The sequence below is a fragment of the Lissotriton vulgaris genome, chromosome 1_1, assembly GCF_964263255.1.
Source record: "Lissotriton vulgaris chromosome 1_1, aLisVul1.2, whole genome shotgun sequence".
In the NCBI taxonomy this organism is placed as follows: Eukaryota; Metazoa; Chordata; class Amphibia; order Caudata; family Salamandridae; genus Lissotriton; species Lissotriton vulgaris.
Genome location: NC_141685.1, coordinates 923,226,559 through 923,251,287, shown reverse-complemented (window position 1 = coordinate 923,251,287; position 24,729 = coordinate 923,226,559). Strand labels below are relative to the sequence as shown.

Here is a 24,729-nt window from a genome sequence, read left to right as displayed (position 1 = left end):
TCTTTGTTCCCCTCAATTATCAGTAGGGCTACCAGTTTTATGGTATTTATTTTTTGGCCATTTCCGTCTATTTATCCATATTTATTTTTTGGGTATTTTTTCTGTATTTATCCACGTTTATTTTTGCCACAAGCAAAAGACGCCGCTACAGCTAGTATTTTTCTGCATTTATTTAAATTGACAATGCACACCTGCGCCTGGTTGTTATTGGTCAACACAATACATTCATCTGGAAACTTTGCCATTGTAGTACAAGCACATGTGCATTTCAAGAGACTTTGCAGACACTGAGGCTCTTTCTGGTTTGTTAATGAAATGAAGACACTGAAAACCTGTTCAATATTTGCTGATGACACTGGAATGGCCAAGAGATTCAAAGAAAGATTACACAGTGTTGGCCATTCTTGCTGCTCAGAACGCCAGTATGTCATTGCACTGATGTATTTTTGTGGGATAGGGTGCGTTACATATTTCTTGAATTGAAACAAAAATTAAAATACAACTTTCTAGTCCCAAGATGTAATTGGCTTCTAATAGAATTTACTCCATAGTAGTTCTCGAGAGGTACACATAATGTAAATAGGTCAGTGGGTTACTGCTTTTGTCAGAGAGACCCTATTGTTACTTGCAGTTAATAAGTAAAAATATTAACATAGAACAGTGAGCTATTAACTGTCATGTAAGAGCTGCATGCAAATTGCAAGGTGTAAGTTAGAGTGTTATGGTTTTTCTCCCAGTCTTTGATTATCCTAATGTGGTAAAAAAGGGTTCATTTGGGTAGAAAGCAATTCTGATTATTAAAGAGACTCCCCAACTATGGTAGTACGTTTTAAATTCTGAGTTTGTTTCTCCAGACCAATCCCTATTAAACTATGCTGCCTACTAATATGGTTGTCATGTGACTCCTACACCTTGTGGTGCTTTGTTGCAAACTAGGATATTTTGCCTTTCATGTTTGAACAACTCTTGTGGAAAAAGGGAGGAGAATTGCTGATGACAGAAACTCCATGGCTGGGAGACAAATGTCAATAACTCATATTGGCCTGGAAATATTTCATTCTGGGTGCTTTGTCTTTTTTTACTCTGTGGTGCAAGTAATACTGGCTTCCCCAACTCACTGTTTGTCTGCCCGAATCTAAGCACAAAGCGTTTTGTGGGTTATTCTGTTCGATTTCGCTCAAAAGACAGGGGAGACGCAGAGTGATTGTCAGATTATGAGAACTCGCTGATTAATGCACATTTTGAGGAACTTACAGATAAAAGGCCTTATATACTAACCCTATGCACGTGCCCACAGAAGCACCCACAATATCTCATAGGGGAACCTCAACAGGACTGAAATATTTTGCAAGCAGGCGGCCTAAGTAACATAACGTCTATTTGTGAAGTGGGCCAACCCAGATTTAAACCTGTAACCACGAGAACAACATGCCCCTACAGTGGACACATTAGTCCACCAAGCCCCAGACCTAACAAGTACGATTGAAAAAGCACCCCTCCTACTCAAGTTTAGATGCACATTCCAAGCACTGTTAAAGTGCGTGAAAAATAGGGCAGCCCAGAATGAGTTAATGATGATAGGAAGTTAGAGAGACAGTAGCTGTAAGGTTTCAGTGTGGTGCTCTGAAAGGATTTCGCCTCTCTCCGTACACTCAGGTTTAGTTCTTCTTTTTCTCAGCTCCAGCCTTTTTCACAGTTCTCTTTTCTAGTGCTGTTCTTGTCCACTATGCTCCATTCTTGTGCTACCTCCTTGCTGTGTCTCTCTTGCTCTCTTTCTGTTTTGCAGTCTCTCTTGTTATCTCTGTTAACTTCCTCCCTGTAATCTCTACTGATTTACAACTTAGTACTCGCACTACAGTCAAGTATAAAATACAGCTTAAGCATAGGCTTGGAGAACAATCGAGGGAAGGGACGTCACGTAATGCTTAATTTTGTTTAATGTCAGTTTGACCAGAAATGTATAAATGTAGTTGTGAAGAACACAAATCATTCTCATCCCTGGCTGCAGCAAGAGGACGTTTAAACCTTCAAAAGCAGGTCTCTCTGAGGGGGAAACAAAACATAAAGGTGAATATTATAGGCTGCAATTCTCAGGCACATTTATTTAAATACTGGGTTTATTCTCTTCCCAAACCAACTTCATGCCCGATGGTCACCTAGCCACTTCTAGTGGATTTTGGTGAAGCTCGCAGAGTGCAAGGAATGGATGGCCTTCACAGTGTGCAAAATGAAACTAAAGAAAAGCATGCACACGAAAATATGCATCAGCTCTATAAATTTAATCGGATTAAAGGCAATGGTTTTGGAAGTGATGTTAAACTATCCATTGCACGCTGCTCCCCGCTAACTCCCAGTTATTCAACAGAGGTGTCGTGTTGTGCAAACTGATGCACCCCAGCTGGGCCGGCCTTCAGCATGGACGAGCTGGGCCCAGGCCCCGGGCGCCAATATTCTGATTGGCGCATGGTGCTGTGTGGATTAAGGTCATGCTAACAGCGGCACTTCCGTCGTCTTGCTCCAGCCTTGTCAGTGTCACTAAGAGCTTGTTTCTGTCTCCTTTGCCAGTAAGTGGTTTTAATCCTACACTATCATACTGTGAACAATGGGACAATGTTTTTAACACTGCATTAACCCCTTGCCCTCCCTCACCGTCTCACCCCTGCTGACACACATTAGCAAAACCATCCTCAGCATAAGGCAGCTAATGAGCTAAGCAATTGGTGCTCTGGGTGGGCTAAAGGAGGTCTGGGGATGTTTGTATTCAGGGTGCAGTCTCTGCTCAGTCAAGGAGTGACCTGTGACCGCCAAAGGGACCCCCTGCTGCCTCTAATGTTGGTGCTATCTTAAAGGCCGGCTCTGAGCCCCTAAGCAGAAGCCCCCCCCCTCCCCCCACCCCCAGTTTGTTAACCCTCGGGCTAACTAGGCAGAAATCAATCATGGCATGGCGTGACGGCGCTGCCTTTCCCTCCACCACAAAACAATTTCTATTTAAGTTTGTACATGTAATCAAAAATCGTAGCACTGCACTGTAAAGACGACAACAACACCCCGCCCCCCCCTCCACCCACATGACGGAGGAGGATACGATCCCCTGCTGCTGCCTTACCTTGCCAGTAGAAACTGCGGCGGGCTGGCACAGAGCTAACTAACATAAGTGGCAGAGCCCTGGAGATGCTGAACGAAAGAGGAGGCCCGTTGCAGGAACAGAAGCTGATGGTGGCAACAGGAAGGCGTGTTAAAGGCTGGTGGTCCGTCGTGCAGGGAAAGAAGAAATACAGTCAGGTGAGCCCCCCCAAATAAAGGCCAAAAGTTATGAGGGAAAGGCCGGAGATGTTGGCACGCCCACACACTGAGGCTTGGATCAGACGAAGATTGCCTCAGGGGATCGGCCGTCCTTGAAAGACCCTGAGCCAATATGTCCACATGAGGGCGCTAAAAGACCCTGATTGGAAGGGATTTAAATGAATTTCAACGTGCAAAGGAAACTGCATGCAGCGGCAGCGCGGCAACATTTGCCAGTGTTTTGCCGTTTCTATATATAAATACAGACAAAGGAAATATAGATTTCCATCTGTATTTATATGTAAATATCCGTAAAAACGGAAAACCGGGAGCCCTAATTATCAGTCATGGATCATTCAGGCAGCCCTAGAACACAATTAAAAATGCTTTCTGTTTATCTTTGCTGTTCCATGTATGCACAGGTAGGACAGGTAAGTGCTGAAAATAGGCTTTAGGGAACTGCTTATTTTATACAGCCTGGGACATCAATATAATGAGCTGGCAACCCTGATCACAAGACTGGACGTTTGTTGCAGGATGAGCACAGTATTTATTTCCTCCACCCTGGATACCTGGACCCTGATTAATGCATAAAAGCAATAGTTTAATTTATATCTGAAACTTTATGCCAGTCCTTAATAACATGCTGAGTAACTTCAACAGTGCCTGGGAATGCACCCTGCATTCAGACAACTCACGCCTCATTCTCGCCCTTCACTTTCACACTCACCTTGCACTCACAGGGTTCACAATGTACTTGCACTGATCACCATGCACTCACACCACCCACTCACCCTGCACTCAGTGACCACACTCCACTTAAGCCACTCGCCATGAACTCACATAGTTCTCCCTCCATTTACCCTGTGATCACATGAGCACACCACTCACTCTGCACTCACAGTGATCACTCTGCACTCACAATGCTCTTGCGCTCTTCACCCTGTACCTCACCCTGCAGTCACACGAGCACACTACTAACCCTGCTCATGTGACACTTCACTCAACTGTCCCCCTCACTGCTCACTCTTCGATCTCACTCAAACAAGCCCATCACTAACCGTACATTCACTTGTCCCACTCTGCACTTACATCTGCACCCAAATTCATAGGATCACCTTACTCACCCTACAGTCACTCCTCTCACCCTACTCTCCCACTGTTGCATCGCTCACCGTGCACTCACATGGACACTCCTGTCACCCACACAGCGCAGAGGATTAATGTGCCAGCTACAAAGAACGTGTACCATGCAGATCACGGAACTTAGTGTTAGTAAACTATGGGTAGCCCTATAAAAAAGTGAAATGTTGGTCAGAAAGGGGCTATAGAGAGATAAGGTGCATTGTTGGCGAGTGCTAGTGAGGGGATTCATGAAGAAGGAGGAAATGGGAAATGGGGTGCACAAAAAGACTGTTGCACTGTGTGCGACCAGTGGCCAGCCCTGGCTAGGAGACTTGCTCCCCCCCGCCCCCCAACGTTTGGGTCTAGTTGTGCCCCTGGTTGTTTCCCACATCGAAAGTACGTTTGCTGCCTGTTTTTCATATCCCCCATTTCAAGTTAGTGCTCTCTGATTGGAGTCATTCAAAACCGCCATTCAGCATGTAATTCCTGCAGCAGAGCACTGCTTTGACGTCAGCACTGACGTTCCTCCAATGAACGGGACAGCAGGAGAGATGCTTGGGAGTGAAACAAATTTTGTATACATAAAGATGCAAAATGCTTCAACTTTGCTGATGAAACAGCACTTCTTCGCTGTTGCCTTTTGCCTCGTGGTTGCCGAATTTAACATCTGGTTGCTGCAGTTCACCTCGCTCTTGAAACCTTCCCCCTCAAAGTTATCCTGGTTTGTACCCTTGCAGCTACCGCATATCACTGCAAGGAATTTACAACGGTTGTATCCTTCATGAAGATTCCATTATCTGGCAGGTAAGAGTGAAGAACTTTTTGTTTTAAAGCCTCTGTCCTTTCCCCTTTGTCCCATTACAAGTGGCAACGTTGGATACATCAAGGAGGAGCGGATTTGGCATTAATGCCACAGGTGCTGACATTGTTTCTGGGGACCTGGGTTTGAGTCCTGACATCGGCTCGACATCATGCGATCCTGGGCAAAATCACATAATTTACCAGTGACTTTCGAAAAATTAATTAGACTTTGAATAAAGTTGCTGGTGCTTATTTAACAGTTCCAATCCCTAGAGCGGAGTCCATAAGCCTAATAAAACAAGTACTGTGAAGTATGCCTACCATCTGTCCTCACTTCTTTCGTAGACCAAATTTAAATGCTTTCTTGTGCAGCTATTTCTGAAGCTTTGGAAGGCAATCTTCTTTATAAGCCAACTATGCTAACAAATTGACTCTTGATGCTGCTAGGGAATAAAGATGTCTATATCCTCTTGAATCACTTATATCACATGTGTATGATGTAAATGTCCCATAGTCCTTCTTGGAAAACTGTGGCTGGCCTCCTACTGGCATGGCAACACCTGGCCGTAATCCCAGATTTTTCAATTGTGTCAGAAAGCATGTTTTGTGGAACCCCTTCTTCTGATATCTTGTCTAGGGGCAATGATGTGGCGCAACAGCAAGAGCTAATGACTGTGGAGCTGGGGAACCAGGTTCAATTCTTGGTGTCTGCTCAAAATTCTGTGATTCTGGGCAAATCCTTTAATCCCCTTGTGTTTACAAAAAATGAATGTGTGCTTGTGTAATGTAAAAGATGCTCCTGTAAAGCGCTCCAATACCTTTGGGTCATGTTCGCACTATATAAAAACTGCAAAAAATATATTACAACATTTTGTGAGCACCACCTTTTCCAGGTACTGCTCAAGACTGAAAGTGAAGCGCAACAAATCTATCCACAAATTGACTGTCTCTGTGGACAAAAGCAAGCACACCCCTCACCTGTGTTTTGGGAGCGTTTTTACAAATCTATCCTAAATTTGATGTTTTATGTGAGAAACAAAGCATCAATGTAATTTTTGGTGCAAATTGTTTCTTGGAGACTTTTCATTTCCACTTTATAATAAGCACAAGCACTACAAAAAATCAGTTTACTAAACACTCTTACTTTATTTAATATGATTTGCCCTATATGACCTGGGCTCTGCAGAAGGGAATTGCCATTAATGATGCAGAGTACCAGCTTCCAGAACTTTTTTGTCAGGTGGGGGGTTGACTTGTAAAAAGGTTTAGATGGGGGGGTGGGGGGTGGTGGGTTAGCCAAGAAAAGTTTGAAGACCTCTGGTGTAGAGTCAAGCTTTTCTTTTTCTAAAGAGTTAAAAAAAAAAAAATTCTCCCAGTTTATCATTGTAAACTATTACATTAGAGTGGAAGAAAGAAAAGCAACATTCCGTCTGTTGCTTTAAACAGCTGCTTCAATTATGCTCTGTGACCTGACCTGCCTTTCACCTAGGCTGCTGGCTCTGGCAGCAGGCCTTGTGATGTAAAAACCCAACTGTAAGAACCTTATAATCGTTGAGTTCTGACGTCTTTTCTTAAATCGGCAACTTGGTGCATCACAAGTCACGGATCATAAAGAAATTACTGACTACCACTTACACAAAGATTACAGACTCCCGTGTATTTGAACCTAAGAAACATATTGCCCTCATGACTGCCTGTCAAGGGTGGGGTGAGGGGATGGAGGGAATTGACCTGCTCTACTAAACTGGATCACTTAGGGGGCTGTCAAAGTACCACTGCTCCAGGTTTGATCTCTGGGGGTGAGAGCAACCACTGTGCCTAGAGAGGGAGAGCAACATAAGGCTCGAGCACAATTGCTGGCTCGGGCTCAGCTCGAAACCCACTTGGAAGCTCGAGTCCAAAATAACTAGTTCCCTGAATGTGGGCATTCAAAGAATACAAGCCATCCAATCAAAAGAATGTTAAGCAATCTATGCTCTAAGGGAGGGACAATTACAAGAAGAAGGCAAGCCATCAAATGGGAAGTAGGCAAATGAGAATGGCAATAAAGCCCACCAATAGCAAGCAATGAGAGTGCTAGAATTCTATGGTCCACAGCGCGAGCGTCCTACAGGCCAGACAAGAACTGTGGCTTACGCACAAAACGTGGTTACTGTGATTCTATCTCACTGCATGAATTGAATAAGTCCTTGTGCTTGGGGTGTGGTGCTATAACTCTGATTATGACTGACGCACAAGAAAAGAGGGACACAAGGGCATCATGACTAACTCAAGGCCCCCCCTTCTGTAAGTCATTACGCTCAACACGTCTGCATATATACTATATATTTACACAGTTGCTCTGTGGGAATGCTTTAGGCATGTGATCTTGTGTTAAGATGTATTGTTTGTCTTATATCAAAAAAGTGCTTTTCATCGCTACACAGCTGGAGGACTCTAGTAACAAATCTGATAACCGAGGCATTTATTATAAAGTCATTAGTTATTGTGTAAGCATTTGGGGACCAGAACTTTGCATACACAAGGCTCTAGACTACGGAATTCCCTCTCACGCCATCTCCGCTTGGATTAAGACCGCCAGAAGTTCAGACAAGTACCTGTAGTGGTCCAAAACCACCTTCCCCTCCCTTTTACAGCTACACGGGAACGGCAGCTGTATCACAGAGCCTGACATTGACCAGATACACAGAAAAGGTGCTTTCATGCTTACCTTTACTGGGGCGTTTTAAGGAGTGCAACATTTTGTTCCATTACCCCAGCCACTCTGTCTCTGTTTCAGTTGGACGAAGCTGCTCTCTTCAAAGAGTAGAGTCTGGCATGAACAGGGCTGTGGGGGGTGCAGAAAGAAATTCAATCTACAGCCCCATGGGAGGCCAACCCAGCTTACTAAGGGGCTTACACAGAAAAAATGTTTGTGCTGGACCTAGCTGTTCACAGACCTCTGATCCTTTTCATCCACCCACAGCACAATACACTTTGATTAAGAAACTCTGTGCCAGATTTGGTTTGGCCAGGCTAACATTTTTTTACGCCCCCCCTCATCTCCTTTGTAGAGACAAGCCCCCAGGAAACCTGGAGATACGCAGGTCAATGAGGTGACTCTGTTGAAGGATACTCCGGACACTTCTTATAGATGTATGGAAGAAGTTTATTGCAGAGCACAGCAAAGAACAACCCAACGCCTGCTGACCAAACTCCCAACTGACTCCTTTAGAACATCAGCATGGAACAGAGAATACACGCAGGTATTCTGGAAGGTGGGAGAGAAAGGCATGTGCATACACAGAGAAGATGTTGTAAGAGAAACCATTTACAACACACCTTCCTCCTTTAGGGAAAGAAAAAAAGAAAAATGTAAAAGAATACTGAAGATGAAACAAGTTTTTTAAACATACTATTCGCAACAATAATCATTAAGGTAAGCAGGTGGTCTACGGTACCTTGCAATTCTGGTATTAGCAGACAAGGATGCATTCTGAGGATTGGAAGAGTCAGTTGTACTATTGCTTGGATGACAAGCACTGCTTGAATCAGAGGCATCCCCTCCACCTGCACAACTTCTACCAACTGGCGAAGAAAGCAGGGTAGCGTCTTCCATGGTAGACCACATGTAACCACTATTCTCACTGTTGCAATAGGAATTAAGAGGCTCATGTGAAACACCATCTTTGCAGATGGAAGATTTCTTTTGGTATAAAGCAACTCTTTGAAGGTTCCGTTTTTCATCATTGGTCAAAACAATATAATGAGGAAATACCTCACTGACACAAAAAGGACCTTTGAATTTGGATAAACCTTTAGAAATCCTACCAGGTTTTATCTTAACATAGTCACCTTTTGAAATGTGCGATCCAGAAGCTATTTTGGTACTAGTGACAGGTAGGGAGTCTAAATGACCACTTTTGGAGACCCATTCTTTGATCCAAGAAGGAGTGAGTTTTGTGCCAGGAAATCTGCCACGCATAAGTTCAAAAGGTAACTTTTCGTTAGAACCATGTATTGTAGTGCGATAAGCACTGACCATATCTTGGACCATGTCATCGGCAAAACACCCCTCAAGCAAGCCATCTAAATTGTACCTCTGACAAGTCTGTTAACTCTTTCGCATAGGACATTAACCTGTGGGTTATATAAAAGATGTACAATGATGTGTGATAACACAACTAGATAGAAAAGCACACGTCATGGGAAACAAGTTGTGTGCCATTTTCAGTGATATGAACATTAGGATAGCCTTCTTCTTGAAAAAACGTTTCTAAAAATGTTATGGTGCTTTCAGTGGTGATGTCTTTTACAAAAGCAACGGTGAGCCATTTAGAGAAAACATCAATGGATACAATGGCAAACCGTTGATACAAGGGTAGTTCCTCCATCGATTCAATGAAATCAAGACAAATACTGTGCCACGGACTAATGAGGATAGACAAATGGCCCATGGAAGAACCAACTGCGACCTTTGGTCTGCCGCGCACTGTCACTGGCCGTGGAGAAAGAAGACGCACAAAGGAATTGTGGGGAGGTAACTAAGCAACCGGAGGTGACGCTGCAGCTGGCAATTAATAAGCGTTGCTTGATGACGCTATGATCACCATGAGACCGTGTATAGAAACAGTGGCACTTAAAGGGTTACACGAGCTGCAACTTTAAGTTCACGGTTGATGACGTCAGGAACCTTCCCATGTGGGTTTGATCTGATTTCTTCCAAAATGTTACTCCTCCGCGGATTGCAGGAGGGAGAGCAATATCGACATAGGTGGATTCGTTTGGCGAAGAGCTGTTCTGGTAGCTGTGGATGCTGTGGCTGAAAACGGAATGAAGAGCAATCAGCGCTCTCTGGAATCAGCGTTCTGGTCAGCTGGTATCCCGGGATCGTCGCCAAATTGTTGAAGGATACTCCGGACCCTTCTTATATATATATATGGGAGAATGTTGTGTTGGTCTTTTCTTCCTTTCCATTACCCTGCCCTGCGCGTGCCTTTCCAGCGCGTGATTGGACAGCCCCCCAGCTGGAATGTTGACAGCGGGGCTGTGTTTGACAGTTGGGTGATTAACGGGCTGACTGCCTGCCGAGCAGACATGCCCCAGGTGTGTTGTTGACTGAGAATAAAGTTATTGACGACAGCTTGAGTACGGAGTCGTCTTTACAAATTTGGCGACGAGGTGACAGCACGCCAGCGAACCTGCGTGAATTTATTGAATGTAAAGGAAACTGCGTGACTAGCAGCACGGAGAAAATAAGAATAAGCAGGTCAAAGGGGAGGAAGTGGACACTTTAACCCTATCTGAGGTACTGATAAGAAACGTAAATAAGGAATAAAAGCAAACTTGAGGAATAATTTAAGGAAAAGTGAAAAGAAATGTATGTTTAAGTACTAAATCGGCAAACTAAACTGAACTAATTAAAGCCAGTGAACCTGTAACCAGTGGCGAAGGGAAGGTTATACTCGCATCCAATGCCGTGTTCTGACTAACTAGAAAGGAAATGGTGTTTGACGAAATTAATTTCAGGCAGTATTTGTGAGCGGAACAACGATTGTTTAAAAGTAGTTCCAAGTCTACTGAGCTATGCACTGAAGAGGAAAAAAAAGTTGTGACAAGTGTAAGGAGTGAGTGTAACAAGAACATTGTGAGAGGAATAAATAACTACGTAAGTAGGAAACCACGAATCCAACACGGCGTCAACTAATAGTAAACTCGCTTTGAAACCGACATCGTTTGAGGTGATAAGCTCTGAGAGGTGAATGCGAGCTACGTTGCAGCGCGTATGACGACATCGCGCTAGGCGCCATCTTGAGTGCATTAACTACATGGAAAACACGCGTATCTAATGCGTGCAAGGCGTATTACATAGATTGAAAAAGCGGATCTCATTGGAAGCTTAAAATACTGTATCCTTTTTTGTTTAAATAAAAAAAAAAAGTGATAAGTACATTTAATTATAAGTGACAGTCATAATATCTTGTGCAGGAAAGGACAGATTACAATATAAAGAACGGAAAAGAAAATAAACAAACACATTAAAGCATGGCAAGCAGCAATATGTACAACCTACAGCCACCTGAACCATTTTTGAAAGGAGAAGGTACACCCGAAATAAAATGGGAGGAGTGGAAAGAATATTTTTGCAACTACATAACTACATTTGACAAAGAAGATGAAACTTTAAAACCAGTAGAAAAGAAAAAAATATTGTTACACAGTTTAGGGGCAGGTGGTCTAAAAGTGTATAATAACATTGCTAAGAAGGGCCATGAGGGGGCTGACAGGAATGTGTTTGAGGATGCCATGGAGGATTTGGATGCATACTACAAGCCTTTGGTGTGTGTTGCAGTACACAGGTACAAATTCTACAGGAGGAAGCAGAATAAAGAGGAAAGCGTTGATGAGTACGTGGCAGCATTAAAAAACATAGCACTCACATGTAAATTTGGGGTTTTACACGATGACCTGATTAGGGATCAAATTGTTATGTGTACAGCTAATCAAAACATACAGGATGCCTTGTGGGCTAAAGGCGAGAAACCCCTACAACAAGTAATAGACATTGTAAAAAAAGCGGAACTCACTGGTAGATGCGCGAAGGAAGTAATCAATGAGAGTAAAGGAAAAACAGAAGAGTCCAGTCTAGTGGCAAAAGTGAGTTCCACGAGGAAAAAAACGACCAATTTAAGTAGCAAGGATAAGGACACTTCTAGAAGATTCAGAAAGGAGAGAAATTATGGTGACCTTAGATGTTATCGTTGTAACAGTAACAGGCATTTAGCTAATGACTGGAACTGCCCAGCTAGGAACACCAAGTGTAGCATATGCGGGCTAGTTGGACATTTCGAAAAAGCATGCAGAAGAAGTGGGATTAGGAAAGTAAGTTGTGCGCAGGAGGAAGAGAAGGAAGAGGAAAACTCATCTGACGAGTCGGAGTATAATTTTTGCATATTAAATATTACAGAGACAACGGGAAGCAATGAAGAAAATATAAGCGAAATGAAGAAACCTGTTTGCAAAGTAGTGATAGGAGGAGTTGAAATAGAATTAATTGCAGACTCAGGGTCACCATGCACCATTGTCAACCACAAAGTGTGGGATGAAAAGTTTAAAAAAGTTCTGAGTAAAAAGTTGGAGAAACCAGACATTACATTAAAAACTTTTACTGGGGAGACTGTTGGACTCCTGGGGTACAGAGAGGTGCCCTTCATCTTCAAGGAGAGGAAAATGAACAGTAAATTGTATGTGGCAGTTACTGGTCCGTCAGTATTAGGATGGAGAGATCAGGGAAAGTTGGACATTACCCTTGACCCAAATCGTTCAGAGCCAGTAGTACAACAAGACATAACTCGAGGCAAGATGATACTAGAAAGATACCCAAGTGAATTCAATGGGCAAATCGGTAAGCTAAGAGAATTTCAAAACAAAAATAAACTCAATGAGAATGCAATTCCCTGCTTACACAAGGTACGGAACATACCTATAATGCAAAAGAATGAAGTTAGAGATGAAGTTGAAAAACCAAAGGATTGCGGAAATGCTTATATATCACTAACTACATCCCAACCTACACTAGAACCTTTGATGTGCCCAACCTTGCCATGGGAGAGGATCGGTGTGGACATAACTGGTCCTATAAGATGGCAGGATGAAATGATGTACATAATAGTTATGGTGGACCATCTGTCTAAATGGCCAGAAGTAAAAGTGTGCAAGAAAGTAGACACGTCTGACATTATAACGTTCATGGACGATGTGTTCACCAGGGAAGGTATACCGAGATTTATCATAAGTGGCAATAGCAACCAATTCACCTCGGAGGAATTCATGGAGTTTATTACTAGGAATGACATCAACCACAAAACTACATCAATTAATCATCCAGCAGGGAATGATGCTGTGGAATGGTTAAATCGAGTAATAAAAGGAACCATCCAACTTGCTAACAAAAGTGGGAAATGTTGGAGGAAGGAAGTAAAGGAAATGATATGGGGGTACAGGATTACTCCGGGCGAAAAGACATTGGCAAGCCCGTTTGAAGTGATGAGAGGTAGAACACCCATTTCAAAGGACAATATTGGATGGTTAAAACAAGCAAGAACATCAAGATGGTCTGTGGAAACAATTAAGGAAAGAATTAAGAACGCACAAGCTATTCTCAAAGAGACACATGAGAAGAGCAGGCTTTGCAAAGAAATGTCCATAAAAGAAGGGGACAAAGTGCGGATTAAAAGAAGTGGACACATAGCCAAAGAGGAAGACAGATATTACTCGCCCTTGGAGATGTTAGAAGTGTTTGGTAACTCTGCATCACTCAGTGATGGGAAAGTTTGGCACGCTTCAGGAATGGCAATGCGTCACAGAACTGAAGAAATAGAACATAAGGAAAGGAAGCGTATTTATGAGATGGACAAAAACCATGAAGAGGAGGAAGATGAGGACAATAACATAGGTGCGCCCAAGGGAAGTACTGGTTCTACGACAAAGAAATATCGGAAAGGAATAGAATGTATTGGAATGGACAAAACACTCAACTCAGACTACCCTGTGGAGCCACGGGTAAGGGCAACAACAAGTGGCACCGACTCGGAATATGAAACCAGCGACGATGGAGAGGTGGAGAGTGATGCCAACTCAAAGGAAACGGATGACACTGTTAATGCGGAAATCACATCCACCATGGATGATGGTAGTTGGCCCATGGATGATGCCGGCGAAGCTAGTGAAAGCACCTGCAGTTATGGCCAAGTTCGGTGCAAATCCAGCAAATATAAGGACTTCGTGTTTGACTGACAATTCTGAAAATGTTACTGCTTTTGGGGGGGGTCTGTTGTCTAACCCTTTTTTTGTTTTTAGGGAAGAAGATGTGTTGTGTTGGTCTTTTCTTCCTTTCCATTACCCTGCCCTGCGCGTGCCTTTCCAGCGCGTGATTGGACAGCCCCCCAGCTGGAATGTTGACAGCGGGGCTGTGTTTGACAGTTGGGTGATTAACGGGCTGACTGCCTGCCGAGCAGACATGCCCCAGGTGTGTTGTTGACTGAGAATAAAGTTATTGACGACAGCTTGAGTACGGAGTCGTCTTTACAGAGAAGTTTATTGCAGAGCACAGCAAGGAACAACCCAACGCCTGCTGACCAAACTCCCAATTGACTCCTTTAGAACATCAGCATGGAACAGAGAATACACGCAGGTATTCTGGAAGGTGGGAGGGAGAACATAGAGAAAGGCATGTGCATACACAGAGAAGATGTTGTAGGAGAAACCATTTACAACAGACGCCAGGCCTCTGTACTGCCACCTCTCTACACTGACCTCATGTACACGTTTTGATAGGAGATGTCAGTGCATTATTTCAACCGGTGGTTGTTAGTGGAGCCCACTGGCACGCATTTTTGGGGACCCGCACTTATTTTATCTCATCAGACATTCAGGGAGAGCCAGAGAGGGAAAAACACGCAAAGGGGACCGACGGCGGAGGAGAAAGACGAAACAACTGTCACAAAGGAAGAAAGCAGGAACTTGCAAGAGCATGATAAAGAGGCAGGGAGTGTCTGGCAATGGATTATGGAGGCATGATGTGGATTTAACACTATTCAGCCTAGGTATGTGGCACTCAGTCACTGAATAGCACCAGCCACGGGCTTTTGAGCAGAGCTATGGGCAGCAGCGCTCGGTCTTTTACAAATGAAGCACTGGCAGAGGCAGAGGGGTGTTGCCTTGCACTATGTATGCATGGTCTTTTGTCTTATGGAGCATTGTGAAGAGCCCTGCCGGGGTAATTCCTTATGCAAAAGGCGTGCATAGAGCCTTTGCCAGGAAAGTCTGTCTCCAGCTGAACACTGCACTTCACTCCTGTTGATGTGAAGACCTGTAATCGAGTTGGCTATTCCAGAAAGAACTCTTGTTTTGTTGAAAAGTGTAATTGCCTTTCTTGAGGTGTTTAGTCTCACCTAAAGTCGGTCTCTTCAAGTAAGGGGAAGTTAATAATATCATTAAAAACACAGTGCCTTGCTTTTCCTTTGTAATTGCTATTCAGTAAGGCTTCTATGGTCAACCTCCTTTAACATGTCATGCACACATTTACTTAGGAGTGTACTGATTTAGGTCCACACGCAGCTCTGACTTTCGAAGTAAAATGGGTAAGAGATTCTCATCTAGTCGCTGGAATTGCACAATGTGAAACCAGGAAACCTGTGATGAATCCCAACGTACTTGCTTTCAATTGTGTGATCCTCGGCAGTTAGTTTGTTTCACTGAGTCTTCCTTTTCGTAAAAAATAGAACACGCTCAGCATAAAACTCTGGTAAGAGTGTCAGAACAGCCCAGGGCAAGTAAATACAGCAGAAAAAGAAGGTCGTAAGCGATTTCAGAAAGTCAAATGACCGGACATCAGCTGACGATAAAGAGGGCAGGAATTCCAGTACTTTGGGCCCAGTGAACTTAAAGGCTTTGCAGCCACAATGGGGACTCCTAAGATGAGGAACCTGGATAAAAAATTGAATGTTCTAATAGGTTGATCGCCCAAGTCTCTATGGTGGGGGGGGGGGGCAGGAGAAACACTGCTTGAAAAAGGGGGGCATTTTGAATAATCCTCTGATGCAGAGCGCCTTGGAGAAAATTCCTTGGTGCACAAGGACCCGGGGCAGACCTCTTACCGTGACAGTGACAAGACCAAAATGTATCAACAGAGAAACTAGCTGCACTGTGTAATTGTGAAAATGCAGAAACTTAGCAAGATTTTAATATGTTACTACAAGGAACACGGCAATGCACTAATGCTGCCATGAGCAGAAATGTGAGGTTTTCTACCATGGGACTGAGGGGCTATTCTAACACTCTGGCATTTTTCTGGTGAGTTGAAGACCAGGGGGCTGCTTTCAAAGCTGAAAGCCCATGGGTGTCCATTCTGGTTGATACTTCCTGGTGTGTGGAGCTGGTTTGACCAATTTTGCCTTGGGTGACTTGGCTTCCAGGCTGGCCCTGCTGCATAATAACTGAGAGACCAACTCTGTCCTTTAGTGTGGATGCGCAAAGGGGGACTTTCCAATGATTAATACGTAGAAAGATATTGCAGGGGCTCAAAGTTTCTCTTAGAAGCTTGACGCTGGTGCGACTGAATGCCGAGGTGGCCAGTTACCAAGGCTGCGAATGCCTGACTCCACTTCATGTCTCTTCCACTATTCCACACTTCCTGTCTCTTTATCTCACTCTTACATCCCTGCTTTCTTCCCTTGTCACTAGTTTCACAACTTTCTCTCCCTTAGTCTTGTTTTCTTTTCTGCCTTTCTTTTTCTTGGCCTTGGGCAACGTCTGATGATGAAAAACTAAGTACTGATGCCCACCACCCCATCAACTGGCACAAGTTAAGCCAACATCATCTGCGGCGCCCCCCCAGGGCTCCTACCTCAGCCCGACGCGGTTCAACATCTACATGGCCCCCCTCGCACAAGTGGCCCGCCACCACATCCTCAACATCATCTCCTACGCCGACGACACTCAGCTCATCCTCTCCCTCACCAAGGACCCACGCACCGCCAAATCCAACATCCACGACAGAATGAAGGCCATCGCAGACTGGATGAGGAGCAGCCGTCTGAAACTGAACTCGGACAAGACGGAGGTCCTCATCCTCGGACCTAACACCTCAGCCTGGGACGATTCCTGCTGGCCAACCACTCTGGGAACAGCACGGACACCCACCGACAACGCACGCAATCTTGGATTCATCCTCGACTCCTCCCTCTCCATGTCCAAACAAGTCAACGCCATCTCCTCCTCCTGCTACAACACCCTCTGCATGCTCCGCAGGATCTACAAGTGGATCCCGACCGAAACAAGAAGAACGGTGACACAGGCCCTCGTCAGCAGCAGGCTGGACTACGGCAACACACTCTACGCCGGAATCCCAGCCAAACACCTACGACGACTACAGCACATCCAAAATGCCTCCGCCCGACTGATCATCAACGTCCCCCGCCGCAGCCACATCACCCCCACCTGAGAAACCTACACTGGCTCCCCGTCGACAAGAGGATCACTTTCAAACTCCTCACCCACGCACACAAAGCACTCCACAACGCCGAACCAGCCTACCTGAACAGCAGACTCAGCTTCCACACCACGACCCGCCAGCTCTTAGCCGCCAGCCTCGCCCTTGCCGCCACCCCCCGCATCCAACGAACAACCTCAGGCGGCAGATCCTTCTCCTACCTCGCCGCCAAAGCCTGGAACACCCTTTCTACCCACCTACGGCAGACCGAAGATCTACTCTGCTTCAGAAGACTCCTCAAGACCTGGCTCTTCGAACAGTAGCGAAGCTTCCCCCTCAGCGCCTTGAAACCCTCACGGGTAAATAGCGCGCTCTACAAATAGATTGATTGATTGATTGAAGCCCCTGGGGCGGACAAGAGCCGCAGAGATAACCGAGGGTTAGCAGGAGCCTCTAGGAACTGAGCTTGAGTAGCAACCTCAGGTATTTCAATAGAGATGGCAGCCATTGGGAACTCGAGACTGAGTAGGATGCTTTGGAAAACTGCAGAAGGGGGTGAAGCTTTGGAGGTCTAGGGTTGCATGGGAGCCTGAGATCTTTAGGGAACCAGCGGAGCGGAGGGCAAACAGGACATTTCTGGAGACACATGACTATGGTGAACACGATCCGTGCAGATCTGAGGGTGCCCAGGATTTCCCAGTTAAGAGTGTGCAAGAGTTACAGGGCCCAAGCGTGAGCAAAGATAACAGGGGACTTCAGGGTGAGAAAGATTCCAATGTCATGTGAAAGGGAGCAGGAGCCTTTGGAGGCCTGGGGTAGAAATACCCTTACTGATCCCGAGGGTGAGTGGGAGTCTGAGGAACAACTGATGAGGAGTGAAACACTGTGGAACCTAATGTGAGCAAGGCTCATGGGATCCTAGGCATGAACGAAAATCTCCCGACGCGAGGGTGAGCATGATCTTTTGCCATTCTGTTGGTCAGTGGAAACTGAGGACGCCCAAGGATGATGGTGATGAGGGCAATAGTTCAAGTTCAAGTTCAGGAATTTGTATAGCGCACTACTCACCCAGAGGGTCTCAAGGCGCTTGAGGGAGGGTAGGTGCATTACTTATCGAATAGCCAGGTTTTTAGTTGCGTTCTGAAGGAGAGGTGGTTCTATGTAAGTCGGAGGTGAGTGGAGAGAGAATTCCAGGTTTTGGCCGCTAAGTAGGAGAAGGATCTTCCTCCCATGGTGGATCTGTGGATGCACGGAATTGCGGCGAGGGCTTGATTGGATGATCGTAGTTGGCGGGTGGGTGTGTAGAAGGACAGTCGTGTGTTGAGGCATTCGGGTCCTAGGTCGTAGAGGGCCTTGTGTGCGTGGGTGATGAGACGGAACGTTATTCTCTTGTTGACGGGGAGCCAGTGGAGATCCTTCACTGGACCCGAAATGTGAGCATGACGGGGAATGTCCAGTATGAGTCTGGCTGAGGCGTTTTGGATGCGTTGGAGTTTTTTCTGTAGTTTGGCTGTGGTCCCGGCGTAAAGGGTATTTCCATAATCCAGTTGGCTGGTGACCAGTGCGTGGGTGACTGTCTTTCTTGTTTCAGTGGGGATCCAGTGGAAGATTTTTTTGAGCGTGCGTAGGATGTTGAAGCATGAAGATGAGACGACGTTGACTTGTCTGGTCATCGAGAGGGAGGAGTCTAGGATGAAGCCCAGGTTACGTGCGTGATCTGTAGGTATGGGTGCTGTGCCCAGGGCCGGTGGCCACCATGAGTCGTCCCAGGCAGAGGGGGATGATCCTAAGATGAGGACTTCCGTTTTGTCCGAGTTAAGTTTTAAACGGCTGTTCTTCATCCATTCGGCTACTTCTTTCATTCCTTCGTGTAGATTGGTTTTGGCGGTGTTTGGGTCTTTGGTAAGGGAGAGGATCAGCTGGGTGTCATCTGCGTAGGAGATGATGTTGAGGTTGTGTTGGCGCGCGATGGATGCGAGGGGACTCATGTATACGTTGAAGAGGGTGGGGCTGAGTGAAGATCCTTGTGGTACACCACAGATGACTTCGGTGGCCTCTGATTTGAATGGGGGGAGGCGGACTCTCTGGGTTCTTCCGGCGAGGAACGAGATGATCCAATCCAAAGCTTTTCCTTGTATTCCGACGTTGTTGAGGCGTTGTATGAGTGTGCTATGACATACTGTGTCGAAGGCGGCGGAGACGTCGAGTAGGATAAGGGCAACTGTTTCTCCGTTGTCCAGTAGCATTCGGATGTTGTATGTAGCTGTGATGAGGGCGGGTTCGGTACTGTGTTTGGCTCGGAAGCCGGACTGTGAAGGGTCGAGGGAATATTTGGATTCAAGGAAGGCGGCGAGCTGACTATTGACAGCTTTCTCAATGACTTTGGCAGGGAATGGGAGGAGTGAGATGGGGCGGTAGTTCTTAAGTTCAGAGGGGTCTGCTGTGGGTTTCTTCAGAAGGGCGCTGAGCTCGGCATGTTTCCAGCTTTCCGGGAAGGTAGCGGAGTTGAAGGAACAGTTGATGACATCGCGGAGATGGGGTGCGATGATGGAGTCTGCTTTGTTGAAGATGTGGTGGGGACATGGGTCGGTTGGCGATCCTGAGTGGATTGAGTTCATCAGGCGGATGGTGTCTTCAGTGGTGATTGGGTTCCAGGCGAAAAGGTTGTGAGAGTTCTGTTTTGGGTCGGAGGTGGGTGGAGTGGGCTGTTCATTGGACTGGTTTTCAAAGCTGTTATGTATGTCGGCGATTTTGTTGTGGAAGAAAGAGGATAAAGAGTCGCAGAGGTCTTGGGAGGGAGTGATGTCGTTGGTGCCAGCGGTGGGGTTGGTAAATTCTTTGACTATGTTGAATAGTTCCTTGCTGTTGTGGGCGTTGTTGTTGAGTCGATCCTTGAGTGCTGATTTCTTGGTGGATCGGATCAATTGGTGGTGTTTGCGGGTGGCGTCCTTGAAGGTGGTCAGGTTCTCAGAGGTTGGGTTTTTTCTCCAGGTTTTCTCGAGGGTACGACATAACATCTTGGATTTCTTAAGGCCATCGTTGAACCAGGGGGCCTTTTTGCTACCTTGTTTGATCTGATGGTTTTTCAAGGGTGCTAATACGTCAGCGCTGTGGGTGATCCATTGTGTGAGTTTGATGGCAGCTTGGTTTGGGTCCGATGATATGGCAGGAGGGTTTTGGTTTAGCGATGTGAAGAGTTGGTCGGTGGTGATTTTGTTCCAGTTTCTTCGAGGAATAGGTTGTGGGGGGTTGTGGGTCGTGGTCTTTTTGTAGCTGAAGTGAACGCAGCTGTGGTCCGTCCAGTGGAGAGCTGTGGTGTGATCGAAGGAGATGTGTTTGCTGGAAGTGAAGATAGGGTCGAGCGTGTGTCCGGCAAGGTGGGTGGGGGTGTCAACAAGTTGTTTGAGTCCGAGATTGGCCAGGTTGTCCAGAAGGGTGGTGGTGTTGCTGTTGTTTTTCTTTTCCAGGCGGAAGTTGAGGTCTCCCAGTAGAATGTACTTCTCGGAGGTAAGGGCATGTGGGCTGATGAAGTCGGTGATGTCTTCGTTGAATTGTGTGCGGGTTCCTGGTGGTCTATAGATGAGGGTGCCTCTGATTGTGGTTTTGGGGTCGGTGTGGATCTGGAAATGAAGGTGTTCGGCGGTCGCGAGGTTATCGTCGGAACTGGTCGTGATTCGGATGGTGTTCTTATGGACGATGGTGATGCCTCCTCCTGTTTGGTTGGTGCGGTCTTTTCGGATGATCTTGTAAGCGTCCGGGATGGCTATGGCGATGTCAGGCGCTGATGAAGCGTTCATCCAGGTTTCTGTAAGGAAGGCGACGTCCGGCGATGCAGTGTCGAGTAGGTCCCAGAGTTCAGTGGCGTGTCTGTGGACCGAGCGGGTGTTCAGCAAGATGCACTTCAGGTGGTTGGGGTCGGGGCTGTGTTTGGAGGTAGTGGATTTGGTGTGGGTCCTGGTGCAGGCGAACTTGCAGGAGTGGCAGGCGAATGGACCATGGGTGTGTCCTGGGGTAGCTACGCAACATTGTGGGGAGCGTCCGGGGTTAATGGCGAGGAGAGTAGCGGCGTCATACGTTAAGCGAGTGGGGTGGGTATTGCGAGGACCAGGGGGTCTGGCGCTGGGCGCGGTCCAGGCGCGGACGGGCGTAGACGGGCTTACCTTTGGCGCGCATGGGGCGCGACCGCTGCGCGTGAACGCTGCACGGAAAGGCATCTGTCATATGTGGATAGTGGGAGGGGGAGGGGCGAGGGAGGATCAGCTGGGAGGCGGAGAGCCGGGCTGGGGGTCACAACAACAACAACAAAACGGCTGCAAGCCAAAAGGCAACCAGGACGAGCTTGGGGCACAGTTAAAGGTATCGGCGGTCCAAATCGCAGTTAAATCGGCACAATCAGGTACGAGTCGGCAAGCAGGCACAGGCAGCAATGTGCAAATAAATAAATAAACAGTGAGCAGTCTAGCGGCACAGCGTAACAATGCAATTTAAGGCAGAGGCAGCAATGTCCAATTAATCTTCAGATAATGCGCAGTCTCTAATTAGGCAATGGCAGAGCAACTTAACTTCAATGAGTGCAGCAGCAGCAGTGCGAGCAGCGCTACGATACCGGTTAGGGCTTGGAGCAGCGTGGGGAGCAACCGCCTTCGTGGGACTCAGGACGGTCACAGCGCTTAGTGCGAGGGAACAGGCTAGATACTATTAGTGGGAGGGAGGATCAGCTGGGAGGCGGGGAGCGGGCGGAGAGCCGGGCTGGGGGTCACAGCAACAACAACAAAATGGCTGCAAGCCAAAAGGCGACCAGGACGAGCTTGGGGCACAGTTAAAGGTATCGGCGGTCCAAATCGCAGTTAAATCGGCACAATCAGGCACGAGTCGGCAAGCAGGCACAGGCAGCAATGTGCAAATAAATAAATAAACAGTGAGCAGTCTAGCGGCACAGCGTAACAATGCAATTTAAGGCAGAGGCAGCAATGTCCAATTAATCTACAGATAATGCGCAGTCTCTAATTAGGCAATGGCAGAGCAGCTTAACTTCAATGAGTGCAGCAGGAGCAGTGCGAGCAGCGCTACGATACCGGTTATGGCTTGGAGCAGCATGGGGAGCAACCGCCTTCGTGGGTGAGTGGGGCTGAGGGACCTAGGAGTCAGCAGCAGATTAAGGGATTTAGGGAGGGATGGAGATTAAAAACCTGAACATCATGAGACCCGAGGGTGAGTTTCAGCGTAATAATAGCATTTTCAATCTTTACCAAGGGTACTCACCTTACAGGCTTTAAAACACCCAACTTATTGCAATCGTCTCCCAAACTTGGTCCTCTTATAGCGGAATGTTTTGCACAAATTTACCATCTGCAAATATGGGCCACTTTTTTTGAAGTGGGCAAGAGGGTGCGGGTCTATTTTTGGTCCTAATCCGATGTTGAATATTTTTCACTATCACCGGGAACTGCACTTGTACACCTAGCATTAGTGTCTCAGAAGATCACCATACATACCTGTACTACAAACAGGGTCGGCCTTTAGTATGTGCAAGTTGGGGCCACGCCAGGGGCGTAGACCCCTAGAGGGGCGCAGAAGCCACCTGCAGCACTCTTCTCTGAGGTGGCACCAAACAAAAGTGCATTTAAACACTCTTTCTGGAGGCTGCTGGTGCCCATGTCTACACTTTGACAACTTTTTGTCTCATGGCTCAACATTCTCTTCCCCCCTCGCCTTCCTCCTACCCCTCCTATATTTTTCAACACACAGACTGTTGAAGAGGATGGGTGGGCGGGGTGCCACGTTTGGTTTTGCTTAGGGCGCTCTCTGAGCAAAGGCGAGCCCTGGCTCCCTCCAGGTGCCATCTTTTGGGGAGGGTGGCACTACACCTATGCTCCAAGTATTTTCTATCAGAATTAGGTAGGGTGACCAGAATTTTAAAGCAAAAAAACGGGACATTTCCGAAAAATAGAAGAACTCCAGTTTTACTTCGACCCAGCGCACAGAAGGACAGTGCTCCTTAAAGAATTACAGAAGAGGCAGTAAGAACATACATAAAATGCCGATGTTAAAGCCAATAGCGTGTCTTTTAATTACATTACTTTCTTATTACAGCCGCTAACTATCCCTGCTCTGCAAAACATAAAAAGATACCTCTAGCCGTTTTCAGCTAACCCTCTCTTAAAACCGGGACATAAACTTAATTTCCTGAAATCTGCCCGGACAGCTGCCGAAACACCGGGACTGTCCGGGCAAACCCGGGACTTCTGATCACCCTAGAATTAGGGCACTACCTATGCCTTGTGAGATGGAACACTGTGCCTGTGCCACCCGCGCTGGTCTTTACTGCAGGGGGACACAGTACTTGAGCCCAATAACTGATCTCTGCTGGAGAGAAATATTGTACCTGTCGTACAAGAGATGGTCTCTGGGGTGGCAGACACTGTATTTTACGCCATAAATGGATTTGTGAGGGAGAGGACAGGACACACTCCAATAGTTGGACTAGGGGCGAGGTGGATGCAGGATGGCTCTATCACTGTACCCGTGCTGTAAGAGTGAGGGTGATGGGCCGTGCACCAGTACTCCTGATGCAAAGTAACTGTCCCTGTAACCTGGGTGTTGGTTCCTACTGGGAATGTGGGGGGAACTGCGCACGTGCCAAAGTTCATTTTTAAAGGGGGGTGCCGGGGGTGGGGGAGTTTGTAGCACTGCGTTCCAAGCGTCGGTCTCGGATGTAGGGAGGGCCCTATGGAAGATACTGTAGAAGTGTTGTAGGCGTCGGTCTCCGGAGGGCGGGGTGGGCACAGTACCTGTGCTGAAGCTGTAGGGGGTGATATCCGTGGGGTGCAGTATCACTGCTGCAGGTCTCTGGGGGTTTCTGCACGCGTGCTCCAGGCGCTGTCCTCCCTTGCTCCGAGCTGCCCACAGACTGCCCTCGGTGATTCCCCCTCTGTCCCTCCCCGGCATCCGTGACTCAGAGACAGGCACAAAAGGGAAGTTCAAGTTCTATGTCATGTGATTTCGCGGGCCACGTGACTCCAACCACCTTTCTAGCTGCGCTTTTCTCTGTCCAGACTTCAACTTTGTGGAAGAATAAAAGGGGCCAAATTTCTTCTTACCAACCCCCCTCACCAGAGCGGAGAGTATTTTGCAGTTTTTTTTAATATCGTGCGAACTCGACCTGAAGGTATTGGAGCGTTATTACTTGATTATCAGTTACTTTACACACACAATATTTTTTATACTTTTCATTAACCACGGAGATTAGCTGATCTGCCCACAACCACAGGATGTTCAGTCGAGGCTCGGACCTGGTTCCCCCATGTCCAAAGTTGCCAGCTCTGTCCCTAACGACAAATTATTTAGTCCCAACGTCCCCAAGAGAAGAAAAATACTTTTGTTTACATTAAATACAAATAGTATGAAACCGCGGGCATACAAAGTATAGTCGTAATTTCTACTTTGTGTTGGAAGCAGTAATCTGAAGTGGAAGGGAGAAGCCTTATTTCGGCCAGTTTGTGGCATCCAAATATGAAAACGTCATGAGTCAGTGTATGACCAAGATGGAG

General features: G+C 46.6%; 1 protein-coding gene across 1 annotated transcript in view; it reads right to left on the bottom strand.

Moving 5' to 3' along the window:
* The window catches only part of DNASE2 (deoxyribonuclease 2, lysosomal), a 102,104-nt gene extending 77,874 nt beyond the window's left edge, over nt 1-24,230 (bottom strand). Inside the window, exon 1 of the mRNA XM_086959092.1 lies at nt 23,971-24,230. The gene's annotated coding sequence lies outside the window, so the exon portion shown is untranslated. The remainder of the gene's footprint in view (nt 1-23,970) is intronic.
* Between the last annotated feature and the right edge of the window lie 499 nt (nt 24,231-24,729).